The sequence below is a fragment of the Mercenaria mercenaria genome, chromosome 14, assembly GCF_021730395.1.
Source record: "Mercenaria mercenaria strain notata chromosome 14, MADL_Memer_1, whole genome shotgun sequence".
Taxonomy (NCBI): Eukaryota; Metazoa; Mollusca; class Bivalvia; order Venerida; family Veneridae; genus Mercenaria; species Mercenaria mercenaria.
This window is the reverse complement of record NC_069374.1, coordinates 38,095,400-38,109,381: the sequence shown is the minus strand read 5'-3', so window position 1 is coordinate 38,109,381 and position 13,982 is coordinate 38,095,400. Positions and strand designations below refer to the sequence as shown.

Sequence of the window (13,982 nt, the reverse complement as noted above, 5' to 3'; positions counted from 1 at the left end):
CCGGGAAATCTGACTACTTTGGCGCGGATTGAAATTCACAATTTAAGGCCCGTTATAGTGGTTTTGGGGATAAAAACATAAAATACTGAAGTTTATAAAATATCAACTTTCTTATTACTGAACCGAATTTAATAAATTTTACATCGAAATTTAAATAATGAAATACAGAAAAACATGAAAGGTATTTTATGCGTAAAATCTGAGATATACCTCAATAACTCAAGAATTTACAAAAAGATGATGCAATACCTGTATTTAAATTACAGACACAATGAGGCCCGTATGTCAGTTTGTGACATATACCCTAACCTAGTCCCTTACCACTTAACAGGGATGTATTCAAAGGTATCCCGAGACTAGCAGCCAACATACCTAAGAAAAAAAATTGGCTCCAGCGGGACTCGAAGAAATATGTCCTCCCCCCCCCCCCCCCCCCCCCCCCCCCCCCCCCAAAAAAAAAATTGTAATTAACACAGGATAATGTTAGAAATTGAATCCTCTTTATTATGGACCTAATACCTTAACACGGTTTAACTATCGTAAACCTTTACATTGATAACCTTGTTTTTCCAATAATTATAATTTCGTCTGCTAAACAGCCTATAGTAAGCAGTTACCTTGTGTACATGTTTACTACAAAATGAAGTTATAATATAAAAATGGAGTTATAGGTTATAGAGTCAGTATATGAACGGGTAAATATCTTTTTTTTTTTGCATGTTCTTTTCCTTTTGTTATAACATATTGAGAATTTAAGAAGTTGGTTTGTTTTGATTGTACCTGGCTGATAATGATACACGTTAGATCGCTTTCGATCAGTATATTTCATTCTGTAAAATCAATGTATTTTAAAGTAGAAAATTATTAAAAAGTGCAAAAGCCCCGTCTGCTACGGCATACTACAAAACATGGAGTGGAGTCATGTAGTGGAGTCAAATTTGGAGTAGAGTGGAGTCAAAATTGGAGTGGAGTCATGGAGTCAAATTTGTTTTATCAATAAAATTTATTTATTGAGATTTTTATAACTATTCAACATAATTATGCTTTTGTCTTACATTGATTGTAGGTACACGGAACAGAGGGCTTGGTCAAATTGTTAATTGTCAGTATATTTTATCTCATTGTTTTTTAAGAGATTTTAAAGCATCACATAGATATGAAATACAATTTTATTTATTTAACAGTTGTAAACAAATCAAAAGGCGGTCAACCCATGGGAACATATTCAAATAGACCACAGCATAAAGTACTGGTAAAAAGTAATAACCAAGTTTCCAAAACTAAGTTCCAAGTGAATAACTGTAGGAGCATGTTCTAATTACTACTGGATGTATTATCTGATGGGTTGGGTGTAATAATAGACAATATTTTTCATAACCTTTATCAGTGAACAAATATAATACTCCTCATCAGTTTTTTTTTATTGAAGTTTGTTGTTTTTGTTGTTTTATTTAACAAATATTTCACTTGGCCTTAGATCATTTTCAAAATTTGTCGACAGATTTATTATAAGAACCTTTCAGTCCCATTCTGAATACCAAAGTCTGTTTACAAGTTTAATTATCTTATTAGATGAATTATTTCAGCAGCACTTGATTTAAGATAAACAAGAGGAATTTATGCAAGTCGGATAAAATTTAGATATTTACACTTGTTACATAAATAATTTAATATTTGTGATTATGCTTATTATACCGTGTTCAGACTACGCTTTTAATCCTACATTAACTTGGGTTTATTTTTTTAAACTCGTTTGCGTCCACACTATATGTAGTGTAAAACGTGAATTATGTAAAGGTCTATTGGTTTCTGTGATATAGCATTAAATCTACCTCGGTAGGTGGTTTTAATACTATATTAAAAAGTAATACTACATCATTTTACAAGTGTGAACGCAAATGTGAGTTATAACTGGTTTTACAATCCCAAATCCCCAGATCTGACCTTTTGGCTGAAGAATACCGTGTGTTTCTCTTTTGTATCAAACAATTGATGCTATGTCTGGCAAAAGTAATTGGAGTGTTGATGAAGCAAAACATTTAATTGCAATATGGAGTCATGCAAAAATTGACTATAGATGGAATGAACAGAAATTTTAGATGAACACAGAAGTTTAAAACATTAATGACTCCTTCTTGTTTCTGTCATTTTCTTCTTTGGCACCTTTCTTGCTTATTGCAAAATATTTGTTTACTTCCAACATTGCATGTATATATTTAAACCACATTTCTTTGCCTAGTGTGGACGCAAACTAGATTATATTTTGAAGGGTTTTAAATGTCAAATACCAATTTATAGCCAGATAAAAATAAAACCGATCTGCTAGTGTGAACACGGTATAAGTGTTTGAAATTGTTTATGTCCAATGATATTGCAATATTGACTACCGTTTAGCTCGGGTAAATAAAACAAGAGGGCCATGGAGGCCCTGTATCTCTCACCTGACCTATTGACCTAAAGATCATCAAGATTAATATTCTGACAAAGTCTCATAAAGATATGTTAAATAAATGTGATCTCTAAAGTGTTAACTAGCTTTTCCTTTGATTTGACCTGACCTAAAGATCATCAAAATTATCATTTTGATCAAGTTTCATGAAGATACAGTCATAAATGTGGCCTCTAGAGTGTAAACAAGCTTTTCCTTTGATTTGACCTTGTGACCTAGTTTCTGACTCCAACTGACCCAGATTTAAACTTCACTTATAGATCATTAAGATCAACATTCTGACATTAAGATATGGTCATAAATGTGGCTGTGGCCTCACCAGTGTTAACTAGCTTTTCCTTTGATTTGGCCTGATGACCTAGTTTTTGATCCTACATGACCCAGATTCAACCTGGACCTTGAGACTATCAAGATTAACATTCTGACCAACATTCATGAAGATATAATCATACATGTGGCCTCTACAGTGTTAAAAAGCTTTTCCTTTGATTTGACCAGGTGACCTGTTTTTTTACCCCAGATAACCCAATATTGAACTCTTCCAAGATTTTATTGAGGATATCATTCTGACCCAGTTTCATTAAGGTTGGGCCAAAAGGGTGACCTCTAGAGTGTTAACAAGCTTTCCTTTGATTTGACCGGTGACCAATTTTTGACCAGAGACTAATATAAAATCGTCCAAATTTATTGGATAACATTCTGACCAATTATTAGATGGGCCATAATGTACTCTAGGGTGTTTAAAAAACTTTTCCTTTGATTTTACTGGTGACTAGTGTTCAACCCAGATGACCAATATCGAATTTTTCCTAGTTTTATTGAGAGTAATTTCTGACAAGTTTCTAAGATTGGGCCAAAATTGTAACCTCTGGAGTGTTTACAAGCTTTTCTTTGATTGACCTGGTTGACTAGTTTTGAAACCCGAGCCCAATATCGAACCCGTCCAAGATTTTATTGAGGGTAACATTCTGACCAAGGCCAAAATTGTGACTTCTAGATAGTTAACAGTCAATTTGTTGACGACGTACGGACGGACGACGGACACAGGGCGATCACAAAAGCTCATCTTTGAGCACTTCGTGCTCATGTGAGCTAAAAATAAGTAGCATGCATGTTGGTGTATTGAATTCATTAATTCTATTGTGACAAAATTCTTTTGTACCACCCGCGACCTGCAGCCGAAACCGCGATTAGTGTACATGTAAATTTTGCGGGCTGAGTTGTACAATGAAACATTTTCGTTATAGCACCGCAATTTAGTGTACTTATTAAATGGTGCCATTTTTACTCAAAATGAGGTGCTGGACAATAAGCCTCTGCAATTTGTCAGGTGTGATGTGATCGTTGAAAAAATTCTTGTATTTATAGTATACTAATTTCTTATTCTCGATCGCGAAACTGTTCTTACACTTAAGATTAACGCTCTCGAGATCATTCCAGAAGGATTAACTCGAGTAAGATGTTTTAGTTGTCTTGTAAAATAAACTCGCAGAAAGTATTTAAAATAACGCAATCTCACAAATTGCTGTATCTATACAAAACGTAGATATTTTGAGATTTCATAAGTTATCTATTAATTTTGAGACTGGATGCTAGGTCAACCCAAGTTATATTTTTATATGCTCAGTATACCGCATGTACATCCATTAAATGATTATTTTTATAATTTGCTTAAATTTTTCTATTCCAAGTTACTAACTTTGTTCCCAAAAATTGCTTACAATGTGCCGAAAACGCAATGAAAAACCACCGATAGGAATACCATGAGTAGCATTATTTATTGAAGTCCCTTGTATTTTGGTGTCAAAAAGTTAGCGATTTTTGAAATCCATGTGTTTAGTGTGCGCAAATTTTAGCAATTTTCTGATTTCCTTACTTGTGTAATGATATCAATTGTTATGTTACATTACAATTTTATTTACAATATTAGCGAATTTTAAATTGCAAAATTTCCACTTTGCTAACTTTCCATTTACGGTATGTTTCGTGCAAAACCCAAAGTCTATTACTTTGGTTTTTCATTAATTTTCACCATTGTGTGTTTATCACAGGTAGTAACTACATTTGGAAATAAATTGGGCAATAATTTAGTATTATTACTATTTTCTCTATATCACACATATCAAATTAATACATGTCATTATTTAAAATCTCACCCAGTTTGATTCTGAGCTACACTGTATACTGTAGTCAAGTTGTTGGCCCTTCAGGTTAGCACAATTTGTTAATTTCATCCTCTGTTAGATCTGTACATTGATTGTATCTTGTTTCTTTAGAATTCGATCATATTTATATACAATATGAAATGTTCTTAAGATCTAGATCAGGAGTTATTATAAGGCAAACCAGACTAAAAAATCTAGCAGAGTCAGAGCTATAAGACCTTGTTCAATAAAAAACATTATTCCCAGGTTTACACTTTCATTTCTGCATCAATCCAAATTATATTTATTAAGAATTAAAATCAGGTGCAAGTGTGATGGTAAGATCAGTTAAGAAATAGGGCAGTGTCATAATCATTTATGTTTTTATTGTATGAAATAAAATTCTCTTCAAATAGTGGCATTGACTTAATGATTCCATAGCCCTTTACGAGTGGTAATTCTTCAAATGCATTTCAAGATAAGAAACTTGTATTTTATAAGTTCCCTAAAGTCTGTTACTTTTAATTAACAAGAAAAAACGAAAAATAACATGTTATCTCCATTGATAAATTAATATATATAATGCAAATGCATTTCAATCTAAATATAAATCCGTGTACATCATGAAATGCTACAATTTTTTTAACATTTTAATTGGAATTACACCACCATGATAATGCACAACTTTCTCCTGTCACTTGTGAAAATTATGTAGGCAACAACCATCAATATAGCTAATTAAACGTTCAAGATTAATCACCAATGGTAGTGTTAGAAAATACTGGAACTAGAACATAGATATAGACACTTACATTTATTATTTCAGAAAAAGTTATACATGATATTACTGACTCACATTTCTCAAAGGGCATAAATCAAAATTTTTTACAGGAATTCATGGAGTTTCACAGGCTTAATAAACATTTCAAATTTTGACTCAAAAAACACTCTAAATTGACTCCACTCAAAATTTGACTCATCAAATTGACTCACTCACGTCTCCATCAATTTGACTCCCCTCCACGACTCACTCCTGTTTTGTGTATGCGGTCTGATTTCAGCGTTTAAGTCATCTCCCCGTTGGCTCACCGAAATGAAGCATTGGTCCATCTGAAGCCGTCCGATCTGTTGGCTCACAGCAGGATCCCCTTTAACCCTATTGTTCGTTGCCTCCCGAACCTTCGAAACAGAGACAAGAACGAGATAAGGCAAGCCGGGTGGCTATTACAAATTATAGGAAGATATCTATTGTGCGCGCAACCTTTAATTTGTAATAGTCACAGCTACTGGCATCAAACGGGTGGAACAGACTTAATACCGGACCTCTGAAACAAACCAGACTACCATTAAATAGGAAAAGACAGACGTCATACTAGACTTTCCTGAACGTAGCATGTAACTAAAACGTATTGAAAATTTTCCTTATATGTTTAACACTGCACTTGTGCAATCCACTTATCAATAAAGTTGTAAAGTGTAATATAAACACCGTGCGTCATCAATCAATAAGGGCAAAACTACTGTAATTTGTTTTTCAGTGTGAGGTTTAAAGTTTTCTTCCGGGTTTTTACAGAAATATCTTTTATATAAAATATCTGTTCTCTTCACTTTGTTAAAATCTGCGGTTAAACTAAAGATTTTCATTTGGTTAAACGAGAGGTTTTCATTCGGTTAAACCAGAGGTTTTCACAGTAAGTTGTTAAAACCTGTGGTTTTTTGAATTGGTCAGCAGTGGTCACTTTGGACCAAGGGCTAAAGGTCAAATAAGGTCAAATAGTCCTTATAATCTAAAACCTCTAACTACTTATACTAAAGGTATATGAATCAACAAATGATAACGTAATGCATATTCACTGTATATGACTTTGCGGCTAAAACAAGATCAGATAGGGAAAGTAGAATGAGCTGATGTTATACTCTTGCATTTCTTTAGAATAAAAAGTAAATATAATATAATGAGTGGCATTGTTTAGAGCTTGTTGCCAGTTTTCTTAGCATAACACTATAAGGTTTCGGCTCACCGTTTTAAAGATATCATGCATAAAGTAAAGCTAAAACGGCATTTTTTGATGTTATACTGTGTCATTTTAAACAAGCCAAAAACTGCACATGTGTTGCAAAGAAGTATGTGAAAGGAAACCAATTTTAAGGTAACAAATGTATAATTATACATCTGGGCAACATTTTGTTGATGCAATTCATTAGCATATTGAGTATTTTCGTGTGTAGCATCTTTTGGGAAATGTTGTCATTGTTATGCTTTTTCAGTCTTACATTTGTTGAGTTTGTGAAGATGTAAAAGCAATATCTTTGACAAATCATGTTCATGATAATCACCAGACTGAGTGATTATGTATCCTTACAACAGATAAAAACAATCATTTGCCAAAACTCTTGTCAAGCTTCAGGAACTAATAATCGAAGTACACCGTTTGGTAGTGTCCGTAGATAGCATATTTTTAAGCACGTTTTTTTATAAAAATGTCGAGCTATTGATATGTTCGTATTGTTTTCTGTTTTAGACTCCGGCAATAAATGAAAAATGTACAGCTTGAAACCTTAGCTTTCTGCATTTTTTTTCATGGCGACCAATTGAAATTTGTCCGTAGGTCGTAGTATCTGTAGATCACATTTTCAAAGTCAAGTAATTTTGCAAATAAGAGTCAGGAAATGATGTTGTCATATATGTTTTATTGTTTTCAACTAAATAAATAATATTTATCATCTAAGGCTTATGTATTCTGCTTAATATTTGAATAAATCAGTATTAATGCCTCATTTGCTTCTTACATCTTAATATATACTTCAAAACTTAAAAAATGATATCAAGTTTTTTCAAAAGGACTTGTTGTAATGCATAAACACCTTTTTAATAAAATACATTAAATTCTTGAACATGTTATTGCAAAAGAAATCTCCTGCAGTTCATGTTTGTTTCAGGGTTTAGTGATCTACGGACTCTACAATCTTAGGCTTATGCTTATATATGTTCAAGATAAAGTGTTTTTCATGTTAAGTTGATGGATATGGGTGCTAAAAGTAAGACCTGCTTTTTACATGTATATGTGTAGGTTGGCAGCCCTTATAACAAGCTTTTGTCACTTTTTCCATGAATCACACAACATCAAATTGTATATACCGTAATAAAATGAATGAACTAACACGCAGAAAAGTGTTGTTAAAATAGTCCAATTAAATGTTACCACAGGTCTCGTTTAAATCAAGTACAATGTATAGATATTTTTTTAAGTTGAGCACAACCACCCACGTGCACCAAGCATCATCACAACCCAAAATTCTACATACAGATTTTATTCAGAATTAACAATTCTATTAAGTCTGTATTTATTGTAAAGACTTATTTTAAAAATGTATCTACATCCTTGAATAAACGTTTAAAGATGTAACATGCTTGAAACAAAATTTTATATTCTAATTTACTAGAAGATATTTACCCTCGTCCTAAGGCAGCGATTTGTATTTATTTAGGTATCAATTTTAATAGAAAACAAAAATACAGTAAAAGTAAGGTTGCATACATCCACAGTCAGCACTACATTTGGTAAAGTAGCCTCTGTCTGGATACAAAGATCAAAGCCTTGAAATGTCTGATGGTGGCGGGTTTTTGGTTGATTTATTTTCTGTTTAAATGCCAGTCTTTGAATATACATGAATGAGAAACAAATACAAATTTTATGTGCCTCATATCTAAGATGAACTCTGCCTGACTAGCTTGTGATATAATCATGGGCTGGAATACCTTATCATTGATAGATCTTATATAATCTAAATGGTCAGTGTGAGTGGATACAGGTTGTATAAGAACTGCTTGTTCATTGATAATTCATCCGCATTGTTCATGAAATGGGACTACTTTGTGTAGCACATTCACATCCTTTGGATGTGATTCGGAATAAAACAAAGATACTATGATTGTCAGAAATACACTTTAACTGTGGTAGCGGGATAAACCCGCAACCGAAAAACGATATCTTGAACAGATTTAGAACTTGCATTTTTAAGAAAAAAAAAGGTCATTGTCTGTATTCAACGGAACTGAAATCAACGGTGGGTATTTCATTTTCTTCAACATCCTACAGAGTGAGTAACTAGAAATATAGATATAGTTAGAATTTTCAAATAATTTCCACTACTTTACAAAGAGAAACTATATAAGAAAAGTCATTTTCTGTACTGAGAACAGCTAGAATCAGTAGATGGATGTTACATGTTCTTGCACTTTCTATAAACAGAGAAACTAAAAGATATAGACAGAAATGTCATCTTTTATTACCCATACTAATGAAAACTAAAATTAAAGAAAAGCACTTTCTACACAAAGAGAAACTAAACAATATAGATAGAATTTTTCACTGCAGTTGTCCCCACACCTGGAAACTGAAATTTAAAAATGGCAATTGATACATTACAGCTGAAATAAAATAAACATAAAAAGCTAAACTCTATTAAACAGACAGATTCCATTATCTTTTGTTTGTGTTATCTCCTTAGTCTTTGATGTCTGGTGTGCTGATTGCATTTAGAATATGTGACATTAGAGTGCTGAGTGTTAGCTGAATAAAACATGTTTAAGGCATCAGTACATTTTTCACAAGGAATGTATAATGTCATGTACACTTAAGGCCATAAGTTCTGCACGGTGCATAAAAAGTAAAATAAAATAAATTAACGTATCTGTTTTACCTGTATTTTAATTTGATACCCAAAGGAATTCATTTTCACACAATAATCCCAAATCTGAACCAATTTTATCCATTAAAACATTTTATGCAGCTTTTGTTAATACTACCACCAAAATCAGTTTATCACTTCAATTTCAAGTACATCTGAACTTAATCCCCGCTAATAACGCATATGTCTACCGCCTGCATTGCATACGGCTGTACAGCTTCTTCTCATTGAAGAAACGAGTGTCTGCAAGAATCGCTGATCCAAAGCAGCCCATTCACGCTGGAGAAAAATCCTTAATTCTGCTGCATTATGGAGATTGTTGTCACGGAGTGTAAGCTTCAGGTACGCCCAGACGTGCTCTAATGGGTTCAAGTCCGGGCTCATGGCAGGCCATGGATCAATAAAGTCGATGTTATTTTGACCCAGGAAATTTCTTGTCAACCTCGCTGAATGGGAAGGTGCATTATCTTGTTGTAGAACGAGTCCAGGATTCCGCCGCATGTATGGGACAACAACATGACGTAAAACTTCATCGACGAAACGCTGAGTTGTTATGCCACGTCGTCTAGCTCCGGGGTTAACGTTATCCAAGAAAACCAAACGTGTTTTCCCATGGTACGTAAATCCAGCCCATACCATTGTAATTTGGCCACCGAAACGATCTCGTTCCATGACACAGGCATCGGCGAACCTCTCATTACGACGTCGGTAAACGTGCTGACGTCGGTCGTTGAAATCAATCTGAAATTTGCACTCGTCGGTAAATAGGATGTGACGCCAACATTGTAATGGCCATCTTTGATGACGTCTGGCAAAGTCATTACGATTCCGGCGGTGCCTAGGTGTCTAACAGGCGCCGCAATATGGACGTCTTGCACGTACTCCAATTTCCCGTAGACGACGTCGAATCGTACGCGCGCTTACATGACGACGTATCCTACCTGGCGTGGCCCTATCAGTATGAATAGGAACTTAAAAACGTCTTCGTAGAAGTTAAAACTATCCACCTGTCCTGCTGATGTGTAGTTTCACGTGGACGTCCTGTACGTTGACGGTCGTTTACTCACCCGGTAACGCCGTATCGTTGTCTTAGACGACGAATGGTATGTTCGTGAACTCCAAAGTTTCTTGCAACTTGCGCCGCAGTGATCCCACCTTACAACTGGCCTATAGCGCGCATACGTTCATCATTTGAGAGTTTCATTGTGACGTTAACGTCAAGATAAATTAAAGATATGCACTGGCGAATGATGTGTCAAAGCAAGATAAGCATAAAAACTCAAAATTACATTGTGAATCTACACGTTGTACATTGCACGTGAAATTCGTGCTCACCATGACCACTCAACCGAGACATTGTCGCTCACATGGATTTTCAGAAACATCTGAACAGCACTTTTCTAGGTGCTAGTTCATTCATTTCATTCTATATAGCTTGATGTTGTGTGACTCGTGAATACAGTGGCAAAAGCACTTTTCATAAGGGCTGCCAACCTACAGATACAAACAATAACGTTTTTGGTAGTGGAACATTTAGTAATAGTTATTTTACTGTTTTGTTGTTCAGATTTTGTTTCAGACATTACCTCTAGGTCCAAGAAAAGGCATTTACATGTCAATAAATTGTAAGTTTAACCAAAAGGACATCAGAATTAATAAGAAATTGTCATAAGTAGTACTTAAAATTGTTCTTTCTTCAATTTCAATGTTTAAACTTCAAAACATATAATATTTATCTTGAAAAGCATTATTAACAGAACTTTGTGCATTGTAGAATATAAAAAAGTTAATAGTTTTAGTTAATATACCATATGTAGTCAAAGCCAAGGTTGGCATATAAATAACAAAAGCCAAAGTTGGCACATAAATAACAAATTTTGTAGTGTCCAAAGATAATTTGACCCTCAAACGGAATTTGTCGTATTTCTAAAACTAAGATTTTGAGAAGTCTAGAAACTGGTAATTTTTTGTTGGCTTATACAAGTTTTGTGATTTATGTCCTTTACTGGTTCTTTCCAGTTGAATTTCAAAAGCAATAGAATTTGAAAAGAATAAGTAAATGTTAAGCTTTAGATCTTGTTTTAGCCGTTTGCAATAATGTACATGTATATTCACAGTATGCTATATGAATCAACAAATGATAAAGTAATGTATATACATCGTACATATGAATCAACAGATTACAAGACTTGAAGTAATGCATATATCCTGTATGAGATCAATGCTGCAGCACATACTATCTTGCCTATAAGTTTATCTTTTGTTCGTCTATTCTGTATATATATGTTAATGGAATTTGTGAAACATTCAATTGAGGTCTGCTACTAAACATAATGAATTAAGTTTTGGAAGTGTTCATTTTCAGTTTGTTTCTATTCATCCAGTTATTGATAATAACTTCGCACCTTTCAAGGTCTCCGATCGCTTGTGATTCTACGGAAACAGATGTATTTTATTTGCTATATGAGCATCAGCAACTCCGTAGACTGATGTGGAATTTGGAATGAATTCAAAAGAGTTCTAGCATAGGTGAGATACAGCCACCGACCAAGCAACTGCCCTGGGGCACTCTGTATTCAAGATGGCGGTCTGATGAATATACATTGTTGATATTAATCTTACAAGTACGGGGCCTTAAATTTATGTTAGAAGACATGCATAAATTATGTTATAATCTTACTTATTTCACTTAAAATAGCGATTTTTCGTGTCTGTCGTACTATTTCGTGTTATCGGTCTGCCATTTTGGGTATCCACTGACTGCAATATAAGAGATTCAATTAATATTCTACCACTGCATGTGTATGGACTATTTCAATTTCATATTGAAAGCACAACAAATTAGATAAACCAATACCAAATTAATATTTTTAATCTATCAATTACAACTTTAGATAAGCCCTAAAAAGAATTTAGTTTCCGGTATCCCGACCTACACTAAATTTTTTGCTCGATCCTAATCGGAGAATTTTTTACAACGCTGCACTTTTATGCTTTAATCAAGAAATCAACTAACTGATGCTCGGAAGGCATAACCCCCTTATTTGTATTCATTTTTGGACACAAAAATAATTTCCGAAAAGTTACATATAAAAGAAAAACAACCAACGACCTACCTTTCCTAATTGTTATAGCATTTTACCACAAACAAACAATATTTCTAGGCCTAACATGTAAGTGTTATCAAACCATATATACAGAAAGACGAACAAAAGATAAACTTATAGGCAAGATAGTATGTGCTGTAGCATTGATCTGCAAGTACACGAGATATAACTTCTTTCCTCTGCTTATTTTGTTTACACTTGTATTGGTTACTTAAGGACGCTCGCTACAGTTTCGTAATTTTTTTCTCAATAATAGATTTTGATGAAATGTTTTGTATTAAAAGATCATGTTATGATGTATTGAAAAATGAAATAAAAATACTAGGTCACCAGCTTTGTTTCAATTTAATTTGCCCCTAGATATGGTGCTATTTTAAACATTTTTCAAAATTTCTGTAATCCTAAAATATATTTCAGTAAAGTACAATAATCAGCATAAATTTGATTGTCTATCTTTTTATAACGGAAAACAATATATCTATTTGAAACATGCTCAGAGAAATCAAAAGAACATGATTTTGTAAAGAAAGGAATACTTGTTCAGCAGACCCAAGGGCTATTTTTGCATATTTTTGTCAGTTTTATGTTGGTACTTCTGCTATTTTATCGAGTTTCACATAATAGAATTTGATCAAACTCTGCACATACCTTTGGTTACGTCTACCTAACCTAAAACAAAAAGAAAATTGTTAGGTCACCATATTAGATTTCGCTTAAATCAAATTACAACGAGGTGGGGTGTGGCGGGCATTTATACAACACAGGTTGGTACGAAATACTCTTTCAGTGTTTGAGCAAATGACTTAGAAATATATATATATAATTATCAAACCGCAGATTTCTTAGTAGATGGGTTTTAAGGTGTTTCTGAAGCATTTTGATGGCATAGAACGATGAAAGTTTCCGCTTTTTTTTAAGCAAAACCTATAGTTTACGAATGTACGGTACGGGTACGGTACGGGATTAGAAACAGCTGTGACTCAATGTACAGTTGGAGCGCTGGTATAAATAACAGACTCCAGTATATGTCGGATTGAAGCAATTTGAACTAAAAGTACTTTAAATGTATACATTTTGTAACCACGGTGATACTTACCATAATCTTTAGTCAGTATATTATATATTTTATACATTAAATGCATGCAAACAACCAATAATTTGCGAATGTTTGCCGTATGCGACATTAGATAATCACTTCCGGGCATGCGCAGAAGACCGCACCAACACTACAGTGAGCTACATCGATTACAAATTGGTACTGTGTTGGGGTAAATATCGACCCGTCCGGAAAAAAACTGTAGCGAGTGCCTTTAAGGCCACATTCATCCAAACGCAATGTCTTGTAGAATTGATAATGAACTTTAACATTAGATTTAACTCTAAGGGGAGCTGAAAATGCAAAAACAAAAAATGATGAGTTATTGTCATCACTTGATCGGCATTGGCGTCGGTGTCGGCGATGGCGTTGTCGTTGGCATTGCCTGGTTAAGTTTTATGTTTAGGTCAGCTTTTCTCCTAAACTATCAATGCTATTGCTTTACAACTTACACACTTATAATATTAATTAATATATACATTAATATCTGATTC

At 33.8% G+C, this 13,982-nt stretch overlaps 1 protein-coding gene across 5 annotated transcripts in view; it reads left to right on the top strand.

Annotated features, from left to right (window-relative positions):
- The first annotated feature begins 570 nt into the window (after nt 1-570).
- The window catches only part of LOC123527326 (uncharacterized), a 63,857-nt gene continuing 50,445 nt past the window's right edge, over nt 571-13,982 (top strand). For 3 of the 5 annotated variants that reach the window (XM_053523288.1, XM_053523289.1, XM_053523285.1), the window contains exon 1: nt 571-695. The gene's annotated coding sequence lies outside the window, so the exon portion shown is untranslated. Of the gene's footprint in view, nt 696-1,065; nt 1,103-13,982 lie in introns of those variants that run through there. The other 2 variants (XM_053523287.1, XM_053523286.1) reach the window with 2 other exon arrangements.